General features: G+C 37.5%; 1 protein-coding gene across 1 annotated transcript in view; it reads left to right on the top strand.

Annotated features, from left to right (window-relative positions):
• The window catches only part of LOC103215795 (uncharacterized), a 126,496-nt gene that overhangs the window by 109,016 nt on the left and 4,480 nt on the right, over positions 1-13,000 (top strand).

Raw genomic sequence — 13,000 nt, forward strand, 5'->3', positions numbered from 1 at the left:
CTACAGCTGAGGATCCTGACTGTTAGAAGGAAAGCTATCAAACAGGAAGGACACCTACACCAAAACCCCATCAGTACATCACCATCATCAAAGACCAGAGGCAGATAAAACCACAAAGATGGGGAAAAAGCAGGGCAGAAAAGCTGGAAATTCAAAAAATAAGAGCGCATCTCCCCCGGCAAAGGAGCGCAGCTCATCGCCAGCAACGGATCAAAGCTGGACGGAGAATGACTTCGACGAGATGAGAGAAGAAGGCTTCAGTCCATCAAATTTCTCAGAGCTAAAGGAGGAATTACGTACCCAGCGCAAAGAAACTAAAAATCTTGAAAAAAAAGTGGAAGAATTGATGGCTAGAGTAATTAATGCAGAGAAGCTCACAAACGAAATGAAAGAGATGAAAACCATGGCACGAGAAATACGTGACAAATGCACAAGCTTCAGTAACCGTCTCGATCAACTGGAAGAAAGAATGTCAGCGATGGAGGATCAAATGAATGAAATGAAGCGAGAAGAGAAACCAAAAGAAAAAAGAAGAAAAAGAAATGAACAAAGCCTGCAAGAAGTATGGGATTATGTAAAAAGACCAAATCTACATCTGATTGGGGTGCCTGAAAGTGAGGGGGAAAATGGAACCAAGTTGGAAAACACTCTTCAGGATATCATCCAGGAGAACTTCCCCAACCTAGTAGGGCAGGCCAACATTCAAATCCAGGAAATACAGAGAACGCCACAAAGATACTCCTCGAGAAGAGCAACTCCAAGACACATAATTGCCAGATTCACCAAAGTTGAAATGAAGGAAAAAATCTTAAGGGCAGCCAGAGAGAAAGGTCGGGTTACCCACAAAGGGAAGCCCATCAGACTAACAGCAGATCTCTCGGCAGAAACTCTTCAAGCCAGAAGAGAGTGGGGGCCAATATTCAACATTCTTAAAGAAAAGAATTTTAAACCCAGAATTTTATATCCAGCCAAACTAAGTTTCATAAGTGAAGGAGAAATAAAATCCTTTACAGATAAGCAAATGCTTAGAGATTTTGTCACCACTAGGCCTGCCTTACAAGAGACCCTGAAGGAAGCACTAAACATGGAAAGGAACAACCGGTACCAGCCATTGCAAAAACATGCCAAAATGTAAAGACCATCAAGGCTAGGAAGAAACTGCATCAACTAACGAGCAAAATCACCAGTTAATATCATCATGGCAGGATCAAGTTCACACATAACAATCTTAACCTTAAATGTAAATGGACTAAATGCTCCAATTAAAAGACACAGACTGGCAAACTGGATCAAGAGTCAAGATCCATCAGTCTGCTGTATTCAGGAGACCCATCTCACACGCAGAGACATACATAGGCTCAAAATAAAGGGATGGAGGAAGATTTACCAAGCAAATGGAGAACACAAAAAAGCGGGGGTTGCAATACTAGTCTCTGATAAAACAGACTTTAAACCATCAAAGATCAAAAGAGACAAAGAAGGCCATTACATAATGGTAAAGGGATCAATTCAACAGGAAGAGCTAACTATCCTAAATATATATGCACCCAATACAGGAGCACCCAGATTCATAAAGCAAGTCCTTAGAGACTTACAAAGAGACTTAGACTCCCATACAATAATAATGGGAGACTTCAACACTCCACTGTCAACATTAGACAGATCAACGAGACAGAAAGTTAACAAGGATATCCAGGAATTGAACTCATCTCTGCAGCAAGCAGACCTAATAGACATCTATAGAACTCTCCACCCCAAATCAACAGAATATACATTCTTCTCAGCACCACATCGTACTTACTCCAAAATTGACCACGTAATTGGAAGTAAAGCACTCCTCAGCAAATGTACAAAAACAGAAATTATAACAAACTGTCTCTCAGACCACAGTGCAATCAAATTAGAACTCAGGACTAAGAAACTCAATCAAAACCGCTCAACTACATGGAAACTGAACAACCTGCTCCTGAATGACTACTGGGTACATAACGAAATGAAGGCAGAAATAAAGATGTTCTTTGAAACCAATGAGAACAAAGATACAACATACCAGAATCTCTGGGACACATTTAAAGCAGTGTGTAGAGGGAAATTTATAGCACTAAATGCCCACAAGAGAAAGCTGGAAAGATCTAAAATTGACACTCTAACATCGCAATTAAAAGAACTAGAGAAGCAAGAGCAAACACATTCGAAAGCTAGCAGAAGGCAAGAAATAACTAAGATCAGAGCAGAACTGAAGGAGATAGAGACACAAAAAACCCTCCAAAAAATCAATGAATCCAGGAGTTGGTTTTTTGAAAAGATCAACAAAATTGACAGACCACTAGCAAGACTAATAAAGAAGAAAAGAGAGAAGAATCAAATCGACGCAATTAAAAATGATAAAGGGGATATCACCACCGACCCCACAGAAATACAAACTACCATCAGAGAATACTATAAACACCTCTACGCAAATATACTGGAAAATCTAGAAGAAATGGATAATTTCCTGGACACTTACACTCTTCCAAGACTAAACCAGGAAGAAGTTGAATCCCTGAATAGACCAATAGTAGGCTCTGAAATTGAGGCAATAATTAATAGCCTACCAACCAAAAAAAGTCCAGGACCAGATGGATTCACAGCTGAATTCTACCAGAGGTACAAGGAGGAGCTGGTACCATTCCTTCTGAAACTATTCCAATCAATAGAAAAAGAGGGAATCCTCCCTAACTCATTTTATGAGGCCAACATCATCCTGATACCAAAGCCTGGCAGAGACACAACAAAAAAAGAGAATTTTAGACCAATATCCCTGATGAACATCGATGCAAAAATCCTCAATAAAATACTGGCAAACCGGATTCAGCAGCACATCAAAAAGCTTATCCATGATGATCAAGTGGGCTTCATCCCTGGGATGCAAGGCTGGTTCAACATTCGCAAATCAATAAACATAATCCAGCATATAAACAGAACCAAAGACAAGAACCACATCATTATCTCAATAGATGCAGAAAAGGCTTTTGACAAAATTCAACAGCCCTTCATGCTAAAAACGCTCAATAAATTCGGTATTGATGGAACGTACCTCAAAATCATAAGAGCTATTTATGACAAACCCACAGCCAATATCATACTGAATGGGCAAAAACTGGAAAAATTCCCTTTGAAAACTGGCACAAGACAGGGATGCCCTCTCTCACCACTCCTATTCAACATAGTGTTGGAAGTTCTGGCTAGGGCAATCAGGCAAGAGAAAGAAATCAAGGGGATTCAGTTAGGAAAAGAAGAAGTCAAATTGTCCCTGTTTGCAGACGACATGATTGTATAGTTAGAAAACCCCATTGTCTCAGCCCAAAATCTCCTTAAGCTGATCAGCAACTTCAGCAAAGTCTCAGGATACAAAATTAATGTGCAAAAATCACAAGCATTCTTATACACCAGTGACAGTCAAACAGAGAGCCAAATCATGAATGAACTTCCATTCACAATTGCTTCAAAGAGAATAAAATACCTAGGAATCCAACTTACAAGGGATGTAAAGGACCTCTTCAAGGAGAACTACAAACCACTGCTCAGTGAAATCAAAGAGGACACAAACAAATGGAAGAACATACCATGCTCATGGATAGGAAGAATCAATATCATGAAAATGGCCATACTGCCCAAGGTAATTTATAGATTCAATGCCATCCCCATCAAGCTACCAATGAGCTTCTTCACAGAATTGGAAAAAACTGCTTTAAAGTTCATATGGAACCAAAAAAGAGCCCGCATCTCCAAGACAATCCTAAGTCAAAAGAACAAAGCTGGAGGCATCACGCTACCTGACTTCAAACTATACTACAAGGCTACAGTAACCAAAACAGCATGGTACTGGTACCAAAACAGAGATATAGACCAATGGAACAGAACAGAGTCCTCAGAAATAATACCACACATCTACAGCCATCTGATCTTTGACAAACCTGAGAGAAACAAGAAATGGGGAAAGGATTCCCTATTTAATAAATGGTGCTGGGAAAACTGGCTAGCCATAAGTAGAAAGCTGAAACTGGATCCTTTCCTTACTCCTTATACGAAAATTAATTCAAGATGGATTAGAGACTTAAATGTTAGACCTAATACCATAAAAATCCTAGAGGAAAACCTAGGTAGTACCATTCAGGACATAGGCATGGGCAAAGACTTCATGTCTAAAACACCAAAAGCAATGGCAACAAAAGCCAAAATTGACAAATGGGATCTCATCAAACTAAAGAGCTTCTGCACAGCAAAAGAAACTACCATCAGAGTGAGCAGGCAACCTACAGAATGGGAGAAAATTTTTGCAATCTACTCATCTGACAAAGGGCTAATATCCAGAACCTACAAAGAACTCAAACAAATTTACAAGAAAAAAACAAACAACCCCATCCAAAAGTGGGCAAAGGATATGAACAGACATTTCTCAAAAGAAGACATTCATACAGCCAACAGACACATGAAAAAATGCTCATCATCACTGGCCATCAGAGAAATGCAAATCAAAACCACAATGAGATACCATCTCACACCAGTTAGAATGGCGATCATTCAAAAGTCAGGAAACAACAGGTGCTGGAGAGGATGTGGAGAAATAGGAACACTTTTACACTGTTGGTGGGATTGTAAACTAGTTCAACCATTATGGAAAACAGTATGGCGATTCCTCAAGGATCTAGAACTAGATGTACCATATGACCCAGCCATCCCATTACTGGGTATATACCCAAAGGATTATAAATTATGCTGCTATAAGGACACATGCACACGTATGTTTATTGCAGCACTATTCACAATAGCAAAGAGTTGGAATCAACCCAAATGTCCATCAGTGACAGATTGGATTAAGAAAATGTGGCACATATACACCATGGAATACTATGCAGCCATAAAAAAGGATGAGTTTGTGTCCTTTGTAGGGACATGGATGCAGCTGGAAACCATCATTCTTAGCAAACTATCACAAGAACAGAAAACCAAACACCGCATGTTCTCACTCGTAGGTGGGAACTGAACAATGAGATCACTTGGACTCGGGAAGGGGAACATCACACACCGGGGCCTATCATGGGGAGGGGGGAGGGGGGAGGGATTGCATTGGGAGTTATACCTGATGTAAATGACGAGTTGATGGGTGCAGCACACCAACATGGCACAAGTATACATATGTAGCAAACCTGCACGTTGTGCACATGTACCCTACAACTTGAAGTTTAATAATAATAAATTAATTAAAAAATAAAAAAAAAGAAAGGCACATTAATCATGTTATCAATGGGTAATAATAAAGAATGGAAGTGTATTTATTATACATGTATAGAGATTATGATGCTGAGTTCATTAAAGCAAAAATATCCTTTGAAAGAAGACTTACAGCAAATGGCAGAGATCGTGAAAAGAGATCATAAAATAAAAGATCTTGCTTCTTATTAAAAAAAAAAAAAAAAAAAAAAAAAAAAGAAAATGAGGGTTGATATTTACCTAAACTTATCTGGGTAAATGGCAACTATCAGGCATAGTGTGTTTTTTGCGGGGAGAGGAATACAGGAGACTGCTTTTTTGAAGGAAAAAAATCATACAAGCTTTTTATAAGTCTTACGTCAGGGTTTTGATAAGGAAGCAGAGCCATTCATGACCACTCAGGACACAGAACTGATGCTGCGTTTTCTCTTTCCTCTGGGAGCCTCTTTGCAATTCACTAAGAGCTTTTCCTGAGACCCTTGTCTTGACTGGTGCTTGTGCTCCTCATTAGGGTATCCAAACTTGAGGCTAGTTTTGTCAGTCCAGTCCAGCTTGTCAGTGTACTTTTGTTCAGCTTCATCTTTCTTTCTGGAGCTGAGTACAGAATTCAGGGCACTGGGCATTACACAGACCTGTCGATAACCTGAGGCAACAAAGAGTTCTTACCAGTAAGACAATGACAAAGCATATTCTTACCCGCTTCTGCCACAGTATATTCTAACCTGCGGTCACCATTTGTTGGCTGTGAGGTTGCACTGCACACCCCATTACAAAATTTGCTGACTCAAGTGCGGATAAGAAAATGATATAGGCTTCTTGAGACCTCCACTTTCTCATTTCTGCAGCAAATCAAGGGCTTTCTCACATGCCCAGATTGCTGCCATGAGAACTAGCATTTGGGAAAACCACCATACTAAGTTTACATATAACCAAAAGAATCATACAGAGGCTGACTCCCCTGGCAGCACTCAGAAACAAATTGCATTCCTCAGTATATGTTAAAGTCACACCCTCCAGGGTGACAACATGTCTCAAGCAAGTGAAAGTAAACTTAAATAGAAGAAGTGGCTCTGTTTTCAGATTAGAAAGATGAGCCAAAAGTTCAGAAAGCTGAAAAAACACAGGGTATCAACACACAACTTTGCTCCTCAACCCTTTGGCAACCACTAATCTTTTTACTCTATCCATAATTTTGGTTTCTGGATAATGTCATTTTTGGAAATATGCATTTAAGTCTTTTCATACTTGATAGTTCATCTCTTTTTAGTCCTTAGTAATATTCCATTGTATGACTATAGCACAGTTTATACACTCATCTTTCTAAGGTTATCATTGTTACTTCACAAATTGGTTGAATTTTTGCATGCATGTTCATAAGGCAGTTCTCTTGTTTGTAACAATATCATCTGGTTTTGATTTAGAGTAATGCTAGCATTATACACTGAATTGAAATGTACTCTGTATTAAGCTATTTGTGCATTGCTATAGATAAATACATGAGATTGGGTAATTTATGAAGAAATAGGTTTCATTGGCTCACAGTTCTACAGGTTGTACAGGAAGCATAACATGGGGCTCTGCTTCTGGGGAGGCCTGTGGAAGCTTACAATTATAGTGGAACCTGAAGAAGAACTAGCATATCATATGGCTGGAGCAGGAGCAAGAGAGAGAGGTGGGAGGTGCCATGCACATTTAAATGACCAATTTTCATGAGAATCACTATTATGAGTACAGCACCAAAGGCATGGTACTAAATTGTGAGAAATCTTCCCTCATGATGCATTCACCTCTCACGAAGCTTTACTTCCAACATTGGGGATTACATTTCAATGGGAGGTTTTGGTGGGGACACACATCCAAACTATATCATAACTTTTAATTTTAGGAGTAGAGTTTGTTTAAAATTATATCTCTTTTTTTTTTCTAAAATATTTGGTAGAACTCACCAGTGTAGGAATCTTGGCCTGGACTTTTCACTCTAGGAAGATTTTTAACTATAGCTTAATCTTTTATATATTTCGGGCAATGCAGGCTATCTATTTTTTCTTCAGATATTGTATTTTTTTGACTATTGCCTAAATTTTATTTTCCTGTTGTTGACATCATTTATATTTTGGCAAAAGAGAGTTTGATCTTTTCCATAAATATTTCCTCTGAACCTTTGCCAGAATCAGTATACTGTCATTCCTAGTTAAAAAGTTTTTCTTATATTATACTTTAAGTTCTAGGTTACCTGTGCAGAATGTGCAGGTTTGTTACATATGTATACACATTCCATGGTAGTTTTCTGTACTCATCAAACCATTATCTACATTAGGTATTTCTCCTAATGCTACCCCTCCCCTAGCCCCTCACCCCCCAACAGACCCTGGTGTGTGATGTTCCCCTCTCTGTGTCCATATGTTCTCATTGTTCAACTCCCACTTATGAGTGAGAATAAGTGGTGTTTGGTTTTCTGTTCTTGTGTTAGTTTGCTGAGAATGATGGTTTCCAGCTTCATACATGTCCCTGCAAAGGACATGAATTCATATTCTGTTTTATGGCTGCATAGTGTTTTGTGGTCTATATGTGCCATATTTTCTTTATCCAGTCTATCATTAATGGACATTTGGGTTGGTTCCAAGTCTTTGCTATCGCAAATAGTGCCCCAATAAACATACGTGTGCATTTGTCTTTATAGTAGAATGATTTATAATCCTTTGGATATATAACCAGTAATGGGATTGCTGGATCAAATGGTATTTCTAGTCCTAGATCCTTGAGGAATCGCCACACTGTCTTCCACAATGGTTGAACTAATTGACACTCCCACCAACAGTGTGAAAGTGTTCCTATTTCTCCATATGCTCTCCAGCATCTGTTGTTTCCTGACTTTAATGATCACCATTCAACTGGCGTGAGATGGCATCTCATTGTGGTTTTGATTTGCATTTTTATGATGACCAGTGATAATGAGCATTTTTTCATGTGTCTCTTGGCTGCATGAATGTCTTCTTTTGAGAAGTATCTGTTCATATCCTTTGCACACTTTTTGATGGGGTTGTTTCTTTTTTTCTCATAAATTTGTTCAAGTTCTTGTAGATTCTGGATATTAGCCCTGTGTCAGATGGATAGATTGCAAAAATTTTCTCCCATTCTGTAGGTTGCTTGTTCATTTTGATGCTAGTTTCTTTTGCTGTGCCGAAGCTCTTTAGGTTAATTTAGTCCCATTTGTCAATGTTGGCTTTTGTTGCCATTGCTTTTAGTGTTTTAGTCATGAAGTCTTTGCCCATGCCTATGTCCTGAATGGTATTGCCTAGGTTGTCTTCTAGGCTTTTTATGGTTTTAGATCTTATGTTTTAGTCTTTAATGTGTCTTGTGTTAATTTTTGTATAAGGTGTAAGGAAGGGGTCAAGTTTCAGTTTTCTGCATATGACCAACCAGCTTTCTCAACACCATTTATTAAATAGGGAATTCTTTCCCAATTGCTTTTTTTCAGTTTTGTCAAATATCAGATGGTAATTTTCACATTTCAATGAATTTGTCAATCTTTTCTAAGTTGTCATGTGTATTCACATAAATTTTATATTATTACCTTGTATTTTTAAGTATCTGTAGAATCTGAAATAATGTCACATTAACTCATTTTCAAAGTTGGTAATTTGTTGCTTTTTCTTTTCAAGAGCTAGTTTGGCTAGGTAGACTTTTGCTTTTATTGATCCTCTCAAAGTGTTTGGTATTGTTCAAGTTTTCTATCATTTTTGTGTTTTATTAATTCCATCTCTGATGTTTTAGTTCTCTTTGCCTATTATTTTAAAAATCTCTAGTTGGGAGCTTATCAGCAACATAAATTGAATTCTCACAATTTTGGAAGCTGCACAGTTCAAGATCAAGGTCTCATCAGATTTGATGCCTGAAGAGGTACCACTTCATGATTCATCGATACATTCTTTTCCCCTGTGTCCTCACATGGCAGAAAGGCTAAAGAGGCTTGCTGGGGTTATTTCTATCAGAGCTTAAATCCATTTATGAAGGGTTGGTCCTCGTGACTTAATTACATCCAAAAACTCCTATCTCTATGATTTGATTTTAGCGTATGAAAATTGCAAGGAGAAAAACATTCAAACCAATACAGATATTTATCATTTCCTGTCCTCTGCTTCCACTGAGTTTACTTTCTTCTTCTTCTTCTTTTTTTAGTTTCGTAAGGTAAAAGTCAAAATTATTTATTTGAGAGTCTTCTAATATAGACATTCGTACCGAAAATTTTTATTTAAGTGCTGTTGTAGATGCATTTTGCAATATCTAATGTGTTGCGTTTTCGTTTGAAGTTAGTTCAAAATACTTTCTAATTTTCCTTTTTATTATTTTTTGAACCGACCCAGGGTTATTTGGATGTATGTTACTTAATTTGCAATGGTTGAGTTGTTCCAGGTACATTTTTATTATTGATTTTTAATTTGATTGCTTTGGGGTCAGGTAATATGTTTTGTATGACTTAAAACCTTCTTGATCCTTTTATTAAGATATGATCTAGAATATAGTCTTTGAGTACTTCAAAAGAATGGTGTTGTCTATCATATTCTTACTGATTTTCTGCCTCCTTATTCTACCACTTGAGTAAGGGGTTTAGAAATTTTAGACTATACTTGGGCATTTGTCCATTTCTTTTGCAGTTCTATTTTTGTATCATGTATTTTGAAGCATTTATGTTATTATGTACAGAAATATTTAGGACTGTTATGTTTTCTTGATTAAGTGAACCCTTTGTCACTATAAAATGAGTTTGTTTATTGCTGGTAATAGTTTTGCTATGAAATGTACTTTGGTATTAATACAACCACTCTTCCTCAACCTTCTTTTGTCAAGTGGTAGTGTGGTATATCTTGTTTCATCTTTAACCAATTTTTGTCTTTATATTTAAAGTTTATTTATTATAGGCATTATACAGATAGATCTTACTTTTATATCCATTCTAACAATCTGCCTTTGAACAGTGGTTTTTAGACTAGTTTAATTTATTATGTAATTATTGATATGATAAAAGTTGTCTGTCATCATGCTGTTTGATTTCTATTAGTCCCAGATCTTCTTTGTTTTGCTTTTGTTCTTTATCTACTTCCTTCAGACTAGTTTAGTAATTTTTATGATTTAGTTTTATGTGTGTGTGTGTGTGTGTATATATATATATATATAGGTATAACTTTTTTAGTTATTGGTCTAGTTTTATATTTCTTTATGATTTAGTCATATCTTTTTGTGGTATAAGTTTATTTGGTTATTAGGTATAACTCTGCTTTGCTGTCTTAGTGGCTTTTTAGGATTTGTTGTGTATGGATTTACTTCATCACAACCCACCTTCAAGTAATATTATATCATATCATAGATGGTATAAGAAATTACAATTGTATATTTTCATTTCTTCACTTCCAGCCAGATTCCAGCCTGGATCTGTGGGATTGTAGCTTTCATTAAGTTTAGAATATGTTTAACCAATTTTTCCTCAAATGTTTTATTCTGTTTCTCATCCTATCTGTTTGGGGACTTATATATTACCTGCTGGGAGTTTGCTCGTAGTTCTCTAGTGTCTGAAATTTGTGAATCTTTTCTTTCATGATGGCAAATCAATCTATGCTCATATCTACTCAGTGTAGCTTTCATCTCTGGCATTGTAACTTGTATCTATACAAGTGCAATTTAGTTTTTGAAAGTATCTTCTATTGCTCTACTTATCTTATGGATTTTTATTGTAGAATAGAGTTGAGTTACTTATAAACAACTTGATCCTTTTCATTTTTGCTTTTTATAGTTTGAGCTAACTCCCCACACCTGAGGCAAGGCTTTTCTGACTATTCATTTTCCTGTGAAGTCTGAGTCTTCCAGGTAAATCTATAAAAATAGATACTCTTCTTGCCACTATGTGAGCACCAGGTGTGATTTTCTCTAAATTTATAAGTCCCCCACTCCGACCCAGCTTGGTCTTTTTTTTATTTTATTTTTTAATTTTTTTTTTGTTATTGTCATACTTTAAGTTCTAGGGTACATGTGCATAACATGCAGGTTTGTTACATATGTGTACTTGTGCCATGTTGGCGTGCTGCACTCATCAACTCGTCAGCACCCATCAATTCATCATTTACATCAGGTATAACTCCCAATGCAATCCCTCCCCCCTCCCCACTCCCCATGATAGGCCCCAGTGTATGATGTTCCCCTTCCTGAGCCCAAGTGATCTCATTGTTCAGTTCCCACCTATGAGTGAGAACATGCGGTGTTTGGTTTTCTGTTCTTGTGAGAATTTGCTGAGAATGACAGCTTGGTCTTAGGTAGTTTTCTGTCTCACATGCAATCTTTATTATTTTGCTAAATACTGGGAGGGGGTTTCCAGGGGTTTCTTGCTGTTGCTTCTATATCTCTCTCCTCCTTAGTGCTTTGTTCTGTAATGTCTCTCTGCTTTGGTTTTACCAGACTCTGAGCTTCATCACTGTAACCAAGAGAGTCTGGTAGGTTCCACTTCAGTTTTTTCTTCCTGTGTCATGTCTTGGAATCTCTGTCAAGGCAGGAAGCTGAAACATTCATAAGGTTTGTTTCCCAATTTTTTTTCTGTTTTTCAGGGATTATCGTCTTCTTTGCCTAATGTTCAGTGTCTAAAAAAAATGTTTAATGCATTTCGTGTGTTTTATTTTTAGTTATTTGAGCTAAGAAGAAAAATCAATACCCGTTGTTCTCTTTTGGCTGGAGGCAGACTACTCTAGAGCTTCAGCACATGCCACACACTGGATAAAATGCTTTTCTTCCCCCTTTGCTCAGCTGCTTCCTTTTCAATCTTCTTTCCACAGTGTAACCGTACATTCCTCAGGGGAATTTTGCATGGGCCTAGTATATATCTTATTCTTAGCAATCTGTTTTCTTAAAGTATCTATCTGAATTTATAATTGCCACTTTTCTGGGGCTTTGCTTTTCAGTATATTTTAAGCTAAACAAGGGCAGAGGTTTTTTTTTTTTTTTTTTTTTTTTTCTGTTTAATCTGCAGAGCTTAGTATAATGCGTTCCACATGGTAGCCAATCAATATATATTTGTTCGATGTTGCGGGATGTCAGGGACCCCAAACAGAGGGACCAGCTGAAGCCAAGGCAGAAGAACATAAATTGTGAAGATTTCATGGACATTTATTAGTTCACCAAATTAATACTTTTATAATTTCTTATGCTTGTCTTTACTGCAGTCTCTGAACATAAATTGTGAAGATTTCATGGACACTTATCACTTCCTCAATCAATACCCTTGTGATTTCCTATGCCTGTCTTTACTTTGATCTCTTAATCCCATCATCTTCATAAGCTGAGGAGGATGTATGTCACCTCAGGACCCTGTGATGATTGCATTAACTGCACAAATTGTTTGTAGAGCATGTGTGTTTGAACAATATGAAATCTGGGCACCTTGAAAAAAGAACAGGATAACAGCAATGTTCAGGGAACAAGGAAGATAACCTTAAACTCTGACTGCTGGAGAGCCGGGCAGAAGACAGCCATATTTCTCTTCTTTCAAAAGCAAATAGGAGACCTATCACTGAATTCTTTTTCTCAGCAAGGAACATCCCTGAGAAAGAGAATGCGTCCCTGAGGGGAGGCCTCTAAAAAGGCCACTTTGTGGGCGGCTGTCTTTTATGGTCATAGACAAAGGGATGAAATAAGTCCTGGTCTCCCATAGCGCTCCCAGGCTTATTAGGACAAGGGAATTCCCACCTAATAAATTTTGGTCAGA

The sequence above is a fragment of the Chlorocebus sabaeus genome, unplaced genomic scaffold (assembly GCF_047675955.1).
Source record: "Chlorocebus sabaeus isolate Y175 unplaced genomic scaffold, mChlSab1.0.hap1 unalloc_scaffold_285, whole genome shotgun sequence".
Lineage (NCBI taxonomy): Eukaryota > Metazoa > Chordata > Mammalia > Primates > Cercopithecidae > Chlorocebus > Chlorocebus sabaeus.